This window comes from Dermacentor albipictus, chromosome 6 (assembly GCF_038994185.2).
Source record: "Dermacentor albipictus isolate Rhodes 1998 colony chromosome 6, USDA_Dalb.pri_finalv2, whole genome shotgun sequence".
Classification (NCBI taxonomy): Eukaryota; Metazoa; Arthropoda; class Arachnida; order Ixodida; family Ixodidae; genus Dermacentor; species Dermacentor albipictus.
The window spans coordinates 11,291,778-11,312,104 of record NC_091826.1 but is presented as its reverse complement, the minus strand read 5'-3'; the positions used below and the strand labels follow the sequence as shown (position 1 = coordinate 11,312,104).

The 20,327-nt window shown below is 47.6% G+C and overlaps 1 protein-coding gene across 2 annotated transcripts in view; it reads right to left on the bottom strand.

Annotated features, from left to right (window-relative positions):
* LOC135914223 (A disintegrin and metalloproteinase with thrombospondin motifs like) overlaps positions 1-20,327 on the bottom strand; it is a 279,502-nt gene that overhangs the window by 156,854 nt on the left and 102,321 nt on the right. The window contains exon 1 of one of the 2 annotated variants that reach the window (XM_065446974.2): positions 5,997-6,605. The exons of the other annotated variant lie outside the window; for it this stretch is intronic. The gene's annotated coding sequence lies outside the window, so the exon portion shown is untranslated. Of the gene's footprint in view, positions 1-5,996; positions 6,606-20,327 lie in introns of those variants that run through there. 2 annotated transcript variants of the gene reach the window in all.

The window sequence follows — 20,327 nt, the reverse complement described above, 5'->3', positions numbered from 1 at the left end:
GAAAGAAAATGTTTATAGCATTGTAGGCGACTGATAACCAATAATTAAAGTGCAAGTTGGAAAGACGGCAGGCGTAGGAGCCTTTTCTTCTCTTTTCAGAACAAAGGATAATGGAGTTGCAACTTCGCAGCAAACCGCATAGAACCGAATAATTGATTCCTTGCCGGAAACAAAGCCTGCAATTGCACGTCGCTTTGCGTGGAGTGTGTAGTTTTTTTTTTTTTTTCTCCACCGTTTTCGTGGACTTAGAGTCACAGAAAATAGACAACGAATCGCTGAGCTAACATCCGTGTACACATCGGTGCACGACAATTTCCGAGTTCCTGTTCTCGCACCCCGCAAATAGTCGGCGTCGCTACACACAGTGCGCGTGAGCGCACCCCCCCCCCCCCCCCTTCGCCGGTTTCGGGAGCTTTGCTTTTCCTCCGGTCCGCCGATATTTCCGTGTCTTCAGTTTCGTGAAATAAGCCCGCAAGGAAAGGCGCCTCGGTTTGCACGCCGCGTTACGAAAGCAGAAACAACTTGGTCGATCAAGGGGAATGCCAAAAAAATGAGGAGGATGTTGCGTTTTTCTCCGCTGGGTAGAACAAGAAAAAAGAGCGGAGGAAGGCTTCGATGCAGTTGCTCTACTCCTGCTGCAGTGCTCTTCGTTCTCTTTTCTCTTTCTCGACGTCACTTTCAGGTCTATCTATATATCTATTTATTTATCTTTCCTTCTGTGAACCTCGGAGGAAATAGAAAGAAGAAAAAGCCGCCGCAGAATGCAGCGTGTCGGAAAGTGGCGGCGTGCTTCCGACAGAAGCTATTTTCGCGAGGAGACTGGGACGACGACGTGTTGGCCGAAAAGAAGAGCGTGAACATTTACGTGACAACGCTACATGTCTCCGAGTGTCGTCTTCGCGGTCGTCAGTCTTTTTCATTTTTTATCTTTTAATTTTTTTTTCATTCTAACTGTGAAAGCTTGCGCGCTTGGTCGCACCGCCGGTGGCAAATGCGGGAATCTCCTCGCGTGTTTGCGGTTTTCTTTCTTTCTTTTTTTTTAAATCTCTAGTCAACCTCTCCTCGCTGTCGTGTCTGCTAACATTCCACTTTATGCGAACTCTCCCCACTTATTCTTAATCTCTCCCGTCGCAAACCGTGGCGAACTCGGCGTCCGCGGAAGCTACTGGAATAAAATGCTTCCTCTGTGGAGTGCGGAAGCTGAGACACGCTCCCTCCTTCTCCTCCTCGTTCGCATTTACTTTGCCTGTGTCTCTAAAAAGGTGCAGCCTTGCGAAAGGTGAAACTGAAACCGGTGGACGAACCTCACAAAGTTCACAAAAATATTTGTACGTAAGAACTGTTCGTAAGTGATGCGATGCGACAGAGATCAATGCGGCAGACGAGGATTGGGCGGTGCCACATCTCATGAACTACCCAAAAAAGTTTATGTCGCTATCTCAAGCCCGCCCTCTTATATTGGCGACATATGTTTCTGTCGCCACGACAGGATTGGTGACACCGTAACAATAATGCGTCAGGCCTGCAATAGAAGTTCTTATCACAACGTACAAAATAGATGTTCTTTATTTTTTTATATTATTTTTTTTTGTAACGGTAGGACGAGAGATTTAGGACTATAGCAATTTCTGTGGCAATCAGAAAGTTATCCTATTATGTTTCTCTAGTGACTACTTTACTTCGTTGCATATCCGTTCTCCTATGCACAAACTTGAGACATAATAAAAATATTTATTATAAGCTGATGAATTTTGTGAGCCCAGACATCCATATGTACACCGTATGTATACATGACTTAGCTATCCGATGAATAATATGAGTCACTTGACTGTTTTTAGACTCCCTATGGACACCAAACTTTTTTCGCCTACATATTTCCGATGTATTTTCGGCCTGGCGTCACACGGCGCCGATGCGTCTGTTCTGCGCTCCGTGATCGAATTGGTGACGATAACAGTGCAACCTCTTTTCATGTTCTAAATGCGTATCGCAATGTAGTCGCTGTAATCGACGCGTTTATAGAACATGCTCAGGCTGCTGCTATAGCACGTTCGTCGCAGGTGCTGTATAGACGGGTTGTAGACGCGATAGAAATACGGGCCTTGTGGTTCCCACCTAAAGTCCACGGGTTGTATATAGGCAGTCTATCGAGTCCATGATGATGATCACCATCACCATCAGCCTATCTTCGTGCACCCTGCAGGACGAAGTCCTCTCCAAGCGATATCCAATTGCCCCTGTCTTGCGCTAGCCGATTCCAAGTTCCGCCTGCACATGCCCTAGTTTCATCACCCCAACAAATTTTCTGCGGCTCTTGAATTTTCTACTGAAGTAATGGTACCAGACATTTAATCAGCCCCTGTACTGGGCATTTATATAGCTTATGAATGGTTAAAAGAAAAAAAGTATTTAAGGGGGCAAATCGAGTAACCTATATGTATGAAATATAGTTATGAGTGGTCTATACGATGACCAAATTTGTTTTTATAGGGTTGGCCTCCTTGATTAGTTGATGCCAGCTCAAGCGTGCGTAACGCTTAACGAGACATATTACAGAATCAGCAGTTGAAGCAGCAGCGACTTGTTCGAGAGCGGCAGGAGCTTTCGCCTCTCGGGTGTTTGCTCTTCAAGGAAGCACGCTACCGCGCTCAAACAAGATACGCGCCCGTACTGTTCCTGAGAGGCTCTCCGCTGTCTTACACTTGTTCTGCATTATACACCTGGATGCGTTTTCGACTGTTCAGGCTGTGTTTGATCAGACCAGACGACGAGGACTTCATCCGAAGGCATTCGCCGAGTGCTCACTTTGTTGTCGGGCAAACACACTTGCACGACCCGTCTCCGCTGCTACTTTATCACGTTTCCGTGTGTGTTTTAGGAACGCGGCGGCTACTTCGCTCGGCGTCGTGAAGGAGGATGTGTGCGCCAGTGTCAGACCGCGTGTGTGCTTGTCTCGATCATAACGAGGGAAGGAAGTTAAGTGCAGTAATTGCTGAGAATTCGGAGTGAGCGCTCACTCGTGGTTTCCCATTGCATTCCCGATTCCATCGTCTATTTTTAATTTTTGCCTTTCTTTTTGTGGTCGGTTGGTGGGAGGAGCAAAGAAGTATAAGTCTTTCTCGCCATCTTTCTCACTCAATACTTCATATAGTATTAGGAAAAAAATGACACATTGTATTGCTTACATTATTAACTTTCAAAGCAGTTGTTACTGCTAATCATTTAGCGTTATAGACGTAGGAACAGAAGTAACGAAACAAAATAAATTGTAGCACCGCGTAAAATACTTCCCCGCGAAACAGGGCACTCGGGAGCCGGAAATACTGCTTTTATGCCGCGCTCACGCAGTATGTAAGAAATTGGCAAACTGTTTTACAGCGTTGAAACAAAGTTTGGGTGCATGTAAAACGACTAGTTTTAGAAGCATGCTATTCTTTAACCTCTGGTATATAAAAAGAAGGAGAAAAATAAATTTATCATGCAGGGAAAACAACGACTTGCAGGGCAGTTTTCTTGCATGGAAAGTAATTTTTGTCTTCTTCCAATGCGGTTCCGGATCAGGTTGGGAACAAGTGATAATTTCTCTTCTATCGGCTGTGTTTGGTGCGCTCGGAACGCTTGACAGAACGGCAGGGCAAACTTTACAAGCTACCTTAACTGAACTTATTCAAACTCCTTCCGCAGTGGAAAGCTCTGCGAGGGATCTGTGTAAGTACTGACTGTACGTGGTACGCTTATATCTGACCTCTGCGAGGTGCTGTTATCCATATGAGGTGCTGTTGCCATTATGTTGTGCGTGACCAAGAAGCTAATTTACCATACAGACTTCAGATTGCCAAATTCCATTTGCTTTCCGCTTTTACGCGCTGAAAGGTGATGCATAAATATGTAGGCTTCATCATAGCCGAGGTGCAGAACTAAATCGCTTTGCGCAGATTGAGGAAAACACATTTTAGGTGCACACGCTTTTCCGGTTAATAGAAGTGACTGTGTGTGTAAAATGTAATATATATATAGACCCGTCATAAGGCAAGTTGTCTAAGTGCTTGGCTGCTCGTAACAATATAATCTTTGCGTTTTTCTTATCGATGTTGTTCAATAATTCTTCCCCTTAGCGTGAAAAGAGAGAGAGATAATATGAAGGCAGGGATGTTAACCAGTCAAAGGTCTAGTTGGCTAAACTGCGCTAAGGGTAGGGAGAGAGAGACAGTTCACTCATTCGGTATATAGCCGGAGCTATATGTGGTCAATGTTCCGAATTCAGATATAAGTAACATGACCAGCAATAACAATAAAAATAATGGATAATTAAGCTTGAAGATTGGCGAGTGGTTCTCCCCGAGGCCTACGTCGAGTGATTTTGTGGCCGGTGGACTGAAACGGATTGGCAAATAAACCGATTATAAACGCGAACGTGTGGTTCTCATATATATATATATATATATATATATATATATATATATATATATATATATATATATATATATATATATATATATATATACGCATATATATGTTATTGCATCCCAGTGTTCCATTTACTGACGCAGCGTTGCTGTGAAGTTCATTCACAATATTCAAAATTTTTCATTACTCATATTATTAAGCAACGTGGTTGTAGATGTCGAGTTTAGCTGATAGACGAGTACGATTACAGAGCGGTTTCCCATGTTGCAGCTGCGTTTTGCTTGGAGCCGTGGTTTCTTCGCTGTTAATGCACAGCTCAATCTAACGGTCGCTATTCATCGTACGAACGTAAAGTGCCAAGGCAAACATTTACTACAATTGTTTCCGCACCGTCAACACATTCGTTCTTTCAACGACTGCGCATTTCAATGGATGATCAAATGCACGTGCCCACAGAGGTTCTATATAGAGAAGCCCAAGCACCCGTACGGAGAACATATGTATTTGGCAGTCTTTTCACTTTGAGAGAAAAAAGAAGTAGTTTTAGAACACATACTATAAAGCATATATTGTCCGGTTGTAGTGTTTCTGAGATCGCTCACCAAGAAATACAACAGTCTCTGTTGCAGTTCCAGAACTGCAGCCTGAGCCACCGCCGCCTTAGCCAGAAGTGATATAACATAGTAGCAGTGTTACACGGTGAAAAATGAATAAAAGAACGGCCCCCGGAAAAGATAAACAATGTACGCGTGTCAACATAAACATGAAACGGAGCAACAGCAGGCGCATGGCTTCCAGTTTATCTGTCTGCTATAGAATTTAGAAGACAAGCAAAATCAACCGAGAGTTGCAGCGCGCTAAGGAGTCTGACATGGTTTGCGGGGCTTTGCGACTGAGAAAAATAAAAAATATAAAATAATGTTCCCATCCCCATAAGACTTTTCACGTGCCTATATTTTAATTAGCTATGTTTGCGTTACGTATCGAATTCCTCATCCTCCGGGAATCGATTAGGAATCTTTCTTAAACTCAGTCCAGTAGCTAGGCGTGGTTCGTGGATAGATATTGGTCCCGCGGGACTTATTGGAAATCACTGTCGGCGGCCTTTGCGGAACGTTCGATTGTTGGACCTTTTATTGTACGTTGATTGAAATTGAACATTGATTTAATATTTGATTGAGGAGATGAAACACAGTCAATTTACGCACAGAAAAAGGGATCCAAATGATCAGGAGCTGTCCGTTGACGTTCGTGGTACGTTACCGTCGTCTAGCTGTTCCGACAGTGACTGCGAAGATATAGAAGCGGGCCTCGCTAAATGTCAACCTTGGTGCGTAATGCGAAGAACAAACCTGTATATAAGAAATTGAAGGAACGAGAAAATAAAAGTCTAGATCTATATTAAATTAAACATCAGAGCACTGTGAGTCAGTTCGTAACGGTGCGCATATCACATTGAACGCTCATAAAAGCGAAGACGCGGGAAGAGAACACAAACCGACGACACGCGCGGTGAGGTTACCCCGTGGGTACCGAGTGAGGTGCTGCAGGCAGTGACACTGACGGGCACGTGGCCGCCTCCGACTCACCCCGTGCACCGCGCGATGGGCGGCGGCGGTCCGGCTGCTCCCAGTGGCGGCGGCCTCGGGCCGCTCTCCGTGCTGCTGCCGACGGCGGCTTCGTGCGAGTCGTGCAATCCGCTCGGGCCACTCATATTATCCAGCGGGCACTGCTGCGATGCGCACCCATCGCTGCTGCGCCGAGAACCACCGAGCCGCTCTCGTCGCTGTCGTCGGGCGGCGCACAAACTCTGCCGGAGTTCCCGCTGGCACGAGGTCGTGGGTCGCTTTTCTCCGAGCGAACTCGGCGCACTCGCTATCTCCTCGGCTGCGTCGGGCGACGGCGGCGGCGCGTGGTGTGTGTGCGTGTGCGCGACGTGCTTCGCTACGCGGACGGCGCAGCGTCGGTAGCGTGCGCGGCCGATCTGGTCGTCTTTGCGGAGCACGGCTCGGCGAAACACGGCGCGCGGCGCGGGAGGCGAGCGCTGCAACGGCGGCAGCGGCACACACACACAGCCTGACGACGCTGACCCAGTTCGGTGCTTTGGCCGGGCGGCGGTTGCGGTGGACTTTCACTTGCCGCCGCCTTTCCTAACCCTCCTTCCTTTGCCTCTTACGCTGCTCGGTCCGTCCAGCAGCGCGGTTCGGTTACTCTCTCTGCTCGCACCGTACTCCTTCGCACCCCCCCGTCATCCCTTCTTGCCCGAAGAAAGTGCGCCCTCCCCCCCCCCCCCCCTCCGCCTGTGTTTTCTTTCCCCCCGCCGAGCGGACGCAGCGACGCACGACGACGCGCCACCTCGCTTTTCGACTTTCGCTCGGCCGCCGCGCTTTGCTCGCGCGCCGACGTTTCGGCTCTCAGATTGCCCGTCGCCGGGCTCGCTGCGATGAGCGGCAGCGCGCGCGTATGGGTGCGCGAGGAAGTGGACTGCCGCCCCCCCTGCGGCGCGAGCTGTGCGCTTGCACGAGAAGCGCAGCGGGCGTGCAGTGAAACAAGCTTTCCCAGCTCTGCACGATGCTGCGCGAGGAGTTGGGACAGCCTCGAATACGGGCAGTGGATCAGCGGATGGGCGGCCACCGCGCTGAATGATGTGGCGAAATCGGACTGTTCGGCACACTGGCCGGACGTGTTTGGTGTACTTCGAGCGATGTTGCTTTGCCCGCTTCGACATTACTGTATTGACTTATTTATTTATTTAGTTAGTTAGTTATTTTACTATTGTAGAACTCTTTTTTCGACGTCAAACGTCCTTAAAAGGATCAGAGGGGGTTGCTAGCTGAAATCGATGTAACGAAAACGTGTTATTAGCATTATCGCTTATAAAGGGTGTCCCAGTTAAATTTAGCCAGAGTTTTAAAATATGTGAATGCCACGTAGCTCCACAGAAGCGATGTAATAGTGTTTGTCATCGCTTGAAGATACTCAAACTATTTTTTTCATTCCGCCTAATTAGACAATCGGTCTTAATTAATTAAACAGCTTCTAAAATATTATAATTTGCCGCGCGACTGGCCGCTCGAGGTACTCTGAGCGTATTTTCGGGCTTCTTTCATGCTAGGCAAAACTATTTTATGTAGCACGCATTGAGCAACAAAAAGGTGTGTCGGGAGTTTTTTTTATATCCCTCTAGAGTTTTCTCATTGACACTTTCTATCTAATTATAATATTTGAGAAGTTGATTAATTGGTTATGATTAGTTGTCTAAGTAGGCGAAATGAAAAAAAGAATAATTTGAGTATCACCAAGTGGTTCTGTCCAGCTACGTGGCATTCGCATATTTCTAAACTCTGATTAAAGTTGACTGGGACACCCTGTATGTTTGCAACCGTATACAACCCACGCACCTTACTTTGATATTGTTGTTTAGAGGAAAGAAGCCATTACTCGGCCTTGCATGTTTGGCATGCGCTGATGACGCTGTTCTCGCCTCACTGATGACGTAATCGGAACTAAATTAACCTCGCGTGCGGCGTTCTGAGAGGCGTACCTCGGCAAGAGAGGCAGTATGTTTGTCTATCCAAGCAGGAATGGTCGCGTTGTATAGAGAGCTCGCTGTACCACAGTAGGCATGATTAATGACATTCAAACTGGTGTTCGTGAGGTGTTGTAAGGCCTACAGATGTGCAATATCTTGCAGAAATATCACGCTTGCTCGGCTATATGTGCAGGGTGTTTCAGCGAACGTCTTCAAGAATTCTTTAAGATTGCCTGTAGAAGATAGGATAATTCTACTCCATGGGCTAGTCTACTCGAAGAGGCGGACATTACTTACACAAAACATTAAAATGCATAATCGACAAATTAAGAAAAGTTCACTAATGAAGTCTTCAACTAATTGCCTTATCGCACACATTGCAATTTACAAATTCTAACGGGTGATACTGCAAGGTGTATCCACTAGAAAATAATTGTGAGGATGACACCATTTACGAGATGTGCGCTGTCAAACGAGCGTTAAAAATACACTGTCATTTCACTTACTTTCTTAAGAAAACGTCGTTTTAAGCATCGAAGCGCAAAAGTAACTGGAACTCCAATGCGTTTCTCCGCAAAGTTCGGAAATTAATATCTCGAAACTGGTGTCATCCTGAGAATTTGTTCAAAGTGGATCCGGCTTGCGAACTCCCCGGCTAGAATTCATAAATTGCAATATGTGCCACAAGTTATTTACTTAGAAACTGAATGAGTGAAGTTTTGTTAATTAGTCGATTATGCATTTTATTTTTTGTGCTAGTAATGTCCGCCTCTTTGAGTAGGCCAGCTCATAGAGTAGAAGTGTGCTATCTGCCATAGAAATTGTGTGTGCGTGTGCGTGCGTGCGTGTGCGTGTGCGTGCGCGCGCGCGTGCGTCCGTGTGTGTGTGTGTGCGTGCGTGTGCGTGCGTGCGTGTGCGTGCGTGTGTGTGTGTGTGTGTGTGTGTGTGTGTGTGTGTGTGTGTGTGTGTGTGTGTGTGTGTGTGTGTGTGTGTGTGTGTGTGTGTGTGTGTGTGTGTAATATGAGGTTGCGCTCAGTTGGCCCCGCGCTTAAACTAACATATAATCAGCAAGTATTCATAAAGAAATTTCACTTGGGAATTTTCGTGAGTTTTCTGTGGAATGCCAACAGTTTTACAGTTACACGATGTCAGTTATACGCGAGGCTCAGCCAATTCGCAGGGCGGAGATAATGCAGATGATTTAATCAGTAACTCACTGAACCAATCAGTTATTTGTTGCGGACGCTGTTTATCTAGCTTAAGGTGCGTAACAAAGTGAAGAATTGAGAGCTTGGGATGCGAAGGAGAAGCAACTGTAGTGTCGGAGAAGTATATAACATATTCAATAGGAAGAACAAGATCCTCCCCTCGGGATTATATTGCCCAGATTTCGCGGCACAGCTAATATTTCTTGCAGAGCTATGTTGATAACATATTCAATAGGAAGAACAAGATCCTCACCTCGGGATTATATTGCCCAGATTTCGCGGCACAGCTAATATTTCTGGCAGAGCTATGTTGATAGATTAAAATTTCGGTCTCTTGGTAACCTTTTCCCCATGAATTCGTCACTTCTGGTCAAGAATACACGTCAGATGCGATTTACTTTTCGATCGGTTTCTCTTGATTCAATGGTCGAAGTTTCAACTTGTGCAGTTTAGTCTGAAGGAAGGAAGGAAGGAATGAAAAAGTGGAGAAGGAAAGGCAGGGAGGTTAACCAGTTTAGCTTAACCGGTTTGCTAGAACACAAGATAGATAGGCGGGCCACAGAACACACCGAATGAAATGCACTAAAGGCAGCGCCGTTGACTGACAAGCGACGACGCCTGACGTTGTAACTGAAGCGAAACACGCAATGTATTTCTACCGTTGGGTCTGTGCACCTCGTCTTTCTTATCCAGTGTACGAGGGCGCAGTCAGTGGAGCGTGGACGCAAGTGTTTCTTTGAAACAGTTTCGGTGCCTCGTCATTACACGTGCAACCATCATTTCCTTTTACTGCGTCATCGGCCGGCGCAAATTTGTTGGGACGGGGGCAACCAAGTATAAGTTTGCAAAATACAAAGTACACGTACAAAAAATACAAGTTTTTGTCTTGGAAAAACGCAGTGAAGTAAGACAAATTGTAATTCTTGAAACCTGCGCACTATTTTCCGGACGAATCGCGATTCAAGTTGCTCCTCTCAGTGCCCAGGCGTGCTCACTCAGCTCGTCCTATCGATAGGAGGTTTGCGCACTCTGAGCTGCGACATCAGGAGGAAAGGCCGATAGCTCGTGCATTTAGGTAGAGGACGCGAGAGACGTCAACGCGATCATGTTTGTTCCTGAGGTATAGCGTTCGATGACAGCACCCACCTACTCAGATGGCGTCATATTCAGAAGGCACTTTCCTACACTCACGCATGGCCCACAAGACTGGCAAAACAGGTGTGGGAGAAATTTTGCTCGGCCTTCTCCTGTCTTTCCGGGGTATCACTGTTCAGAAACGCACATCTTCGCATAGATGCAGTGTTCGGAAATTTGATCATAACACGATGTTCGACGTTCTTCCCCTGACGTACACGTGCGCTGTTCGGAAGGGATTTTGTGCTTGCGGAGTTGGCTCCGTAAGGCAGCTCATTAGGCCGCACTAAAATACTCTATTTCAAAGTATTTTAGCTTACCGTTACAGCTTTGTTGCTGATGTTACCACTGTAGACAGGTTGAAGCTATTCGTGTGCATTGTGCTTTGTTTCAGGATAATGGGGCACTGAGGTAAGCTACGAGGCGTTCGCTATCATTCTAGACCGAGCAGACGAGGCTCCTCATGATGGCTATCTCTATTGGCTGATGTCAGCAGTAGTTTCCGTTTCTGTACCAAAGTGTATTGAAGCATAGTTTAGCCGTGTACCGCTACGCATGCACAGAGAGCAACTAGTAGGGATGGTGAATAGAAAAGTAGTTTGTTTCTTTCATGCATCCAATTCCAGAAAAACGTTGTACCTTGTTACAGAGTATAGAACGTAGGGTGCTGAGTATAGAGTATGCTATAGAGATAACCATCGCACTTCCGCACGATTTCAAACAGCGGGACGAGTGTTTATAACAGTGGAGGGCATACACGCGCGTTGATACATTAATGTAGATAGAAACAGCGCGATCCGAAATGCCTTCTACGCAAATGCGAAAACTACTTCCTAAATTTGTTAATATCCACAGCGGAAACAGGTACTCAGTCCTCGTACGCCCATCAACCGTGCCATTGTGTCAGGAAGGGCGCGCGCGAAGGCGTGACCAAAGACATGGTCCACTGTTATCGCCCAGTGTCTGTTTCCTTCCGTGTCCGGAAGAGTAGTCGTGCGTTACGCGAACGAAAAGGAAATGAAGGGTTAATAATAAAAAGAACCTTCTCTTTTCCTTTTCTTTCCTTTTTTTTTCTTTTCCTCCACCCTCCTAGCACCGAGCTGAGAAGGGTGGACAAGGACCCGATCTCTGTGGAGTGGGCTTCTTAGACCGTGGCCCATTTCGTCTTCTCCCGGAAGAGCGTGCACGCGCCAACTGCCTTGACGCTGTCGATAACTACCTCACCGAGCATGCGTTGACGTGCTCTGCTCAAACTGTGGGTTTCGGCCTCCCGGGTGATCCCGATCGGATCTAGTTGAGCTGCGCCGACTCACAAAGCGTAGAAAAAGGAGGCCGAAAGGCGAACGCAGAGCAAGACCGTGCGCGGCTAAATTCGAGGTAGCGTTGTTGTTTGATTTAGGCATGTGCTTCCTTAAACGAACACAAATGATCTTCGTCGCTGACTCGTAGCTGCTGTCGTATCGCCATTCGCCACTGAACCCATTTATACCTATCACTTACTCCTTCGAGTCTCCTTAAGTACTGGGTATATAACAGATGGGACTGTAATGGTCACATGTTTCATGCAGCGGCCGTGAGTAAACCTTGACAAACCACGTATCTCCCGTTATCGACATCCTTTAGGACTTGTCGCTACGGCGCCGAATACGCTCAGCGTTGGTCATTTTCTGTGTGCGTTGTCAGCGCTAGTTTATAAAGCCTGTTGCGTCTTTTCTGCCAGGTCTCTGGGAAGCATGCGTTCACAGTTTGTTCTTTCTTCGCCAAGCACCCGCCCTCTCCACTCCCCCCCTCTACATCTATGGGTGCCGCCTTCCGTCCTTGCCTCCGTTACGGTCCGAACGGAGATGTGGAGAGCTGTTGCCGTTCGCCAAGGGTTGGGCACGGTGAAGTGTTCGGTCTGCTGAAGGCTGCGAGGCACCACACTCAAGCAACCACATATGGCCGGACGGCGCCCCATAGAGTCAGCGGACACATGCCAAAAGCTCCCCGTTTCTCTTTCTTTCTTTCTTTCTTTCTTTCTTTCTTTCTTTCTTTCTTTCTTTCTTTCTTTCTTTCTTTCTTTCTTTCTTTCTTTCTTTCTTTCTTTCTTTCTTTCTTTCTACCTTTCTTTCATTTTCTGAAGGCGCGTTCAAAGCGTATGACAAAAGGAAGGCGCCAAGGACAACCTGCGCATGCGTGATGAAGTGGTGCGCACTGGGCCCTGTTCCGTGTGACATGGAGTGGCGAAAGACGGGAAATGTCTGCAGACGTTCATTTTTCTTATTTGTAATCATAAAGTGGTTTCCAGGGACAACTCTTTGCGTATGCCTTAGCGGACTGTGCCAAAGCAGAGCTGTAAGCCAGATGATCGGATAGCGTCAAAACAAGGCTCCTGTATGAAATCGAAGAAGGCCAATGTAAAACCTGGTAAATATTTCGTAGGACTGCAACCGATGGGTCGCATTGGAGCTTCCTAAGTACGTGAGTGTCGCTGCCAGAGCAGAGTGTCAAAGTTGTTTGGTGAAGATTTAGCCCAACAATATTATACTGTGTCAGTGTTAACGAGAATGTTTGGCAAGTGTATACCGTAATGTATAAGAGAGAACCTTTCTCTCTTCTGTTGTTCGCGTTGTCGCACGCACGCATGCGCAGTGCCCTGTGTGTTTTCTGAGGAACAAACAAACTGCTCTGATTTGCTAGTACAGGGAGTCGTGACGGTCGGATGATCGATATCGACGCCATTTGGCTGTGCTGCATCTCCTTGTGCGTTGCTTTTAACGTTGATAAAACTCTGTGCAGACGAGATGTATCCACAAGTGCATCAACGTAAATGGTGGTGGCATCTAATAATAAAGAGAATGAGAAGTCGCAACCAGGGCCAAAAGATCCTGTGGTCACTATTCCGTCCTACTTCTTTTGATGTGAACCTAAGTCAACGCGCTAGTTTTTTTGCAAGTATATCGGCCGACGATGGACCTTCTGATTATAGGCAACGTGTGAGACTTCGAAAGGAATTCACGAGGAAAATCTCGTAGCACCACTTGAAGCATGGCTGTTTGGAATAATCTGGCAGCTCAGGTTTTCACAACGACAAATTATCTGGGAAGGGTGTCGTCGCTGAAGTGTTTCGTCGAGGCCACCTAGCTGTGCCAAGGTCTCTCCCAAGTTGGTCTTGGCTGCGCCACCACGTACATCACACGAACACTAACGAAGTGAAAAACTGCTCTTCTTCGCCTGCAGCGATTTTTCCTTTCTTTTTCTATTTCTTTTTCAATAAGTATCATTGTCGCGCTAAGGGCTTGGCTGCTCGATGAGTCTTGAAGACGTGCCGTTGAATGTTAAGACGATGAGACTTTCGTATTAAGTGGGTGGTTGTGTTTAACACGCGAATGAATACTAAAGAGCGAACACGGGTGTCATGAACACGAAACTCAATTGTGCGATTTCTTCTCCGATTTACCATGCATGTGCATAAGACATCAGACACTCTTATGCTTAGGGTAGGGTGCGAATGACTTGAACAGGCCACCATCGTGTTCCAGCTTTGAGGCCTTGTTGCTTAGAGCTCTAAAAGCCAACTAGGCTAAGTTGTCTGACGACTATTAAGTACACCTGTCCACCCATGCGAACTTTCATTGTCATCAATATCATCAGTCAAGTGTCTGTCTTTTTTCCATTAGCCGGACTCTCAGTGATCTCCAATAACCCATTTAACCTCATGCATCCACCCCCCCGCCCCCCCCAAATCGCAGCAAAAGATGGAAAATACACTGACCGATGATTCTTGATTGGGTGTTATTAGTATAAACGTACTCGGCCTGAGAATAAATAGAACGCGCTCTCAAATGTTCGGTTAGGTATTACTATAGTTCGTCCGACACAATGAAGCACCCTGCACTCCATTGTTGTTAGGTATTTATTCCAGGAAACTGAACCTAATCAGAAAGTAAGTATCTCGCTCTCCCTTCGCACTCCTGCGTGAAAATGACTTGTCCAACACGTATTGACGCGTCTTCGTCACAGGGGAACAGTCACTGACGTGGAGTCGCTATACTGGCTCACCATGGCGTGCATACCAGCCATTATTCAAGAAGCAACGCCTACATCACAGACAGCATCCCCATGACCTCTAATGTCTCATTACTAGCAGGTTGAGGAACGGGAAATTTAGGACAGCGTCTGAAAGATGCGAGAGGTTTAATTGGTGGAATGACAAGTACATTAGCAGAACGTTTTTGAGGTGTTACAACTAATCCAGGCGCTTACCTATAAATAAGATGACCGACTTTCAGCAGGTTAAAAAAATAAACACAGTATTAGCAGTTAGAAGGTTTACTTGGAAGCCGCTCAGAATTTTCCAGCGTGTAAATTACAAGATTGGCACGGAGGCTGGCGCGCTGAAATTGAAGCACTTTCACTGCAGCACTATTAGCAGGCAAGCTCTCAGACCGTTTGCATGCTCCAAGCTGGCTAAATAGTGCAGTAGATGGCAAATTGGCTGGTAATTTGCGCTCAGAGCTGCCTAGTGCGCAGACTGATAAGCGCGCACGTATATGCTCGTGCGCAGCGGTGCATTTACGAGCGCTCAGCCGTGCACGTTATTCAGGCCGGCTGGGGATACGTAGCTTGCAACAAGAATGAAGCGGAAAGAAAATGCCATGTTGTAAAGTGTAATGCTTTGATAACCGTGCTGATTAATCAAAATATATTGTTAGCAGCTCATAAGCTATTACGAATCGTGTTATTCGGAAGTGATCTTGCGGCCCATTTATTTACCGCTGTCGGTGATATCAAAACCCCGCGCCGTTTAGAGAGAGGGAGAGACAAAAACAAAGCGCCGCCGTAGTTGCAGGATGAAAGTACGTTGCTCCCAACATACCCACCTGAAGGTTTGTCAAGAGTATACGCACTTTACGCACTGCGAGAGCACACACTGGTTAAGTCCACTTAATTTGCTTGTCACTATATTATATGCATTGTGACAGCGCCGGGCGGCTGGACATCATTTCTCCATCAAGGTATTATATTACGCTGTGTTGATTGCGCATGTTTACGGTGCATTCCGCGATCAGTGTAGTTAATTACGGTATGAATAAGACCCGCCGTTATGCCGTAGACTGATATCTCCGCCTATAGTAAATTACTTCGTTCGTATAACCATACGCTTACAGTGAACCTGGACCATCAACGATAAACCATCCTTATCATCGTCATTATCGTTATCTGTAATAATAATAATAATAATAATAATAATAATCGTCAGCATTAACCGCTGTAGTAATCACGTGTTCTATATAATTTCACGTTAGTGGATTAAACTTGGCTCAAATAAATAAACAAATTTCGTTTGCTGGGCGAGTTGGACAAACGTCAGCCTCGACGCATTGCGTAACGTTCCCTAGTGCGTTTTACTGCAGCAGCACGCTTGCTCCCCCGCGCAGTCGTGCCGATAACTTGACAACACGCGGGGTCTCCTTCATCGCTTGTCTTATACGCTCTTACAACAGGCAGGGACTTGTCGCCACTGTTGTAGGTGCACATCCAAAGCAACACGAAAGCCGGCCAGGCCAAGCCGAGCTTTCCGGAGCGGCGCTGTCTGATGTGTCGCGGCTAGCAGACCACCTCGCCGGCCTTGTGTTCGAAGAGGCCCATTCCTCGCGCACGCGTTGATTTTCGTCTTCGATCAGCGAAGCGGTTCGCAAAGGGCGCGCTAAGAAGTCTCGCCCGCCCGGCCCCGCGCGCCGATGGAACGGGCAACTGTATTTCCGCGCTGGTCGAGGCGAAAGCTGCGGAGCGCGCGGCCCGAAAAGCAGTTGCGCCAAACCGCGCGGCCCGCAACGCGCGGTTGACGCCGCGCGCGGTGAAGGAAAGAAAGTGGAGCGTGCAGTGGAAAAGCCGCCGCACGTGGGTAACAAAAACGAGAAGAAAAAAAAGCAAGAACTGGTCCCCCCCCCCCCCCCCCCCCGTCTTGTTCATCGTTTTCTTCCTCTCTTTTGTGCAGCCCGACTCGGAGGCATGTATTCTTCCTCCATTTCAACCGGTGCCTTTCGGTAAAATGCGATATCCTGTCGGACGTGCCCTGGCTGCCTGATGACGGCGGCGTCCTCCGAGCGCGTCGAGTCGGGCGCGCCTGTAAGCGGCGTTGGCTGAACAGGTTGGACCGAGAGAACAGTGCACTCTCCCTCTCACCGCCTTCTCTCTCTCTCCGTCCCTCTGTACCTTTCTCTCTCCCCGCAAGCGTTGATTGTGCGGGTGACGACGGTGCAGAGCCAAGAGCATTTGGCATGCCAAACTTTCTTTTAGTTCCTGTTACTTTTACGCCTTGCGCGTTGCCCCGCAGTGCAAGGTTCTCGGCGTGGCCACGCGACGACGTTGAGTTACGAACGAGTTGGAGGAGGAATTTTCCTGGGTAATCAATTAACCTCTGGGCGCGGCATCACGTATATAGCGGTGAGACGGACAAAGGTCAGGGACTCGAATTTGTCGTTATAACGGTATGACTTTGCCGGTTTGCTCGGTAATTCTAGGCGGCACAACCGAGTTTTTGCAGTCGTGGCGAGTTGTCGAATTCGAGCTGAATGTAGAGGGAAAGGGCGAGGCAGAGAGAGAAGGACAAGATTACTTTGACTCGTTGCGTTCCACTTGTGCGCGACGGGGATATTGAAGTGCTTCGCACTTCGATCGCTCTTTCTGGCAGCTTCGCGGTGACAAAATACGCTGGTGTGGCTGAAATCGCTTGGAATTCAAGGTACTATCCTGATGAGGAGTCTGCAAAACTGTTGTTGGCTAAGAGGGCAGTGGGTGAAGTGACACTCCTTGATGATGAAGTGAAGATTCCATTGTGCCCTACCCAAGGAGTAAGCCTCATGTGACAAGAAAATTGGCCAGGCATCACGAAGGGCAAAGCATTCGTGTACGAAACCATCATGCGAGGCTTGAGGAAATGGCTTTTCTCACGTTATTAGGCAGCGACAAGAAACCAGGAGCCAAATGGATGTGAGAGGGATGGCGGAACAGCTCTTCGGGAAACAAAAAAAGAAAAATAAATTTCGTTGACCAGCCTTAGCGAGAACGTTGGCACTGGTCCGAAGGTCTTCCCCCCCCCCTCCTTGTTGTGACCTACGGCCTATTTTTGTTTTTCTTTTTTGCGCGTCAAGCTCTTCCGGCTTTTTGTGCGAAGCAATGGTGTACACTGTACGAAGCCCTCGGTGTCATTTCGTCGACGCTGGATACGATGTCCTGGAATGCTCCCCACACGATGTGCCGCGTGGTCGCAAGTTGTTGTTCAGCAGCGTCATCTGCGCGGCGGTACTTCGTCGTGTACGAAGCACAGCGAAGTTTCCATGCCTTTCGATGGGAGAATTAAATTACCAAATAACGTCAAATCATCACTGTCTGGTCTTTAACCGGAAAGCAGGTTTAAATATCCTGTGTCTATCCATTTCATTACCATCAACAGTTCCATCAAACCTAATACTGCTTGTACTGCGAACTGTTGTTGCGCAAACTTGGATTTGTAAATACGCGCCTTGAACCTGTATTCGGAAAGCAGCTCATACGCCTGTGTGGTTCGTCAGAAGAAGCGCTGGTCAACTGGAATACCCAAGGCATTACTGGCGAAATCAGTTGGTAATAAGCAGTTTTTATGCTTGTTGCAATTATACGGACTCTCGAGGTGGGTTGTGCTGTAACGGTATCGCGCACGTGTGAATTCGGCTTGAAGTAGTAAAGGCAAGGCGCAGAAGACCAGGACTCAAGAAGAAGAACGCAAACGACAGGACCGGCATTTGTGTTCTTCTTCTTGAGTCCCGGTCTTCTGCGCCTTGCTTTTACTACTTCAAGCATGAACCAACTAGCCCAAGCAAGAGTTTTACTTGAATTCGGCTTATTGTTTCTTGCTTGTATAAGCAGCCCTATACGAAGAAGGAAGGAACATAGTGATGTTTATTAAGGGAAAGCTGACAAGTATGAGAAGTATGAGAGTATGACAAGTACGAAAGCTAACATGTCTGAATCAGTGTGCCCAACTATTCAGCGTTTCCCTGCCGCGGCGGCCACATATCGTTGGAGGCAAGATATTGAGAAAATGATAAATGAAGGGCAGGTAGGTGAACCAGGGCTGAGTCTGGTGGGCCAGACTACACGGGGGGAAGGGGGAAATGCAAGAACGCCCGTGTACCATGCATTGGGTACACGTTAAGAACCTTAGGGGATGATTAAGGTTATGATGCAGAAAAATATGTGCGCAATAACGATCATTCACATGAGAGTGTTACAACGAGTTTGTTCTTTGCTAGAAGATCCGCAACAGCCTTTATTGCCTGGTGAACGCAACATTTTTTTGTCGTGAATCTGTGATAACTCCTCCAGGAACTGGTCGGTCCAAGAGACAATCACTGTACGTATCCTTTGCGAATACAGCATGCACGCGCAATGCGCGTGGTCTATCATCGCTGTCACCTGACTGTACTCTGCCAGGTGTAACATAGCTAGAAGTACTTCGGCATAAAAACACACGAATTCAAAGCGCCCCACAACTGGCCGTTTTGTATACGAGGTGTCGCCTATAGGCCGTCGCGGTGTGCGAGCTGAGTTGTACACCCGAACACGGCAGCTGAAAGTGCAAATGGGACATCACTCTCAACCATTACGTATACTGTTGTGACCGCTAATAGCTTCTGCTCTCACGCTCGCACCTAGGCCTCCCCGCGTGTCACGCAACCCAGGCTGTCAACCAGCTCAGCGACCGCAGCGGCAAAGAACGCAAGAAAGCACCGGCAGCGCTGTCGTCTCACGATTCGGTGCACTCACACGCGCACCCTCTCGGAAAGGTGTTGAGGCGACAGCAGCCGAGCAACAATCCGAAACGTCCCTCCCACCACTCGGCGACCCGGAGACATGCGGGCGCAGGAACCGCTGGACACAAAGAAAGCGCGAAGGACTGCCTGTCGCTGCTTCTGCGGTTGGAGGAAATGGTGGCACTGCCCAATCGGGGAGCGATTTTCTTTTAAGCGCGCTTCCTGAAGCGTGAAAGGTGTGTGTGTGCCGCGGAGGAAGCCTTTATGTTCAATGCCGAGCGCACGGGGTGCGTGTATCGTGCCGAGGTATATGGCGGCACACGAGCGTCGAACGGTCAAAAGCTTAAAGCGTTCTTCTTTCTTTGCGAGCTAGGCCGAAGGGACTAGCGAAGCAGCGGGCCGTGTCCACTGTGACGTGCTTGGTGCGAATATTACTGTCAGGTCGCCACACTCCGTTTAATCCGAAAAAAAAAAAAACATCGAAGGGAAGAATAAATGCCCCTTCCTCTCATCATTTTTGTTCGAACACTCTAGCAGGCTTTACCAGATCGATTTTAGCCATACCAAATTAGTCGTTACAATCCGCGCATGCACGTACTCGACTTGGGGCTGGCTAAATACCTGGCTTGCGTGTTTTGCGTTTCGTTACTACGACCACCTCGCGTGCTCGTCCTCAAAGTACGACTTGCTGACGACTTACCCATACATTGATTCCATAACGATCGAATGAAACTTCCCTTATGCCTCCTCGCTTCCTGTTATGTTTTTCAAGCGTTACGTGCCCTGAAGTTCAGGCGGCCTAAAAGTTGACATGTTCTGATCATTGGGCACACCATGCAAAGGTAATAGCTCTGCACCTCATCTGCATAACTGGAGCCAGTTCGACACAGTATCACTTCGTTTCCTTATGCAGCATCTAACCTCGGCAGAACTTGCGCGCTCTCTGATATCCGTCCGTGGGGGCACATTAGTATCTACATCGAACTGCCTATGGCAACTCTTAGAGAGCAGTGAAACAAGCGGGTGCGCGCGCTTTTCAGCACTGTCACTTTTTATGTCGCGTAGTTTTTTAGAGGCTTGGCTTACAGAAACGGCATTGCGTTAAAGAACACCCGTAGCTGCAGTGAAGCATCGCATGTAAATTTCATGTCATGCAGATGTGTTATCTTTGCCGAGAGCGATCGCACGAGGTTTTGTTGACTGCAATTCAGAATGGGTAAAAAAAAAATTGTCTTAAGAAGAAGCAGAAGACAGGTTAACGCTTGCCTT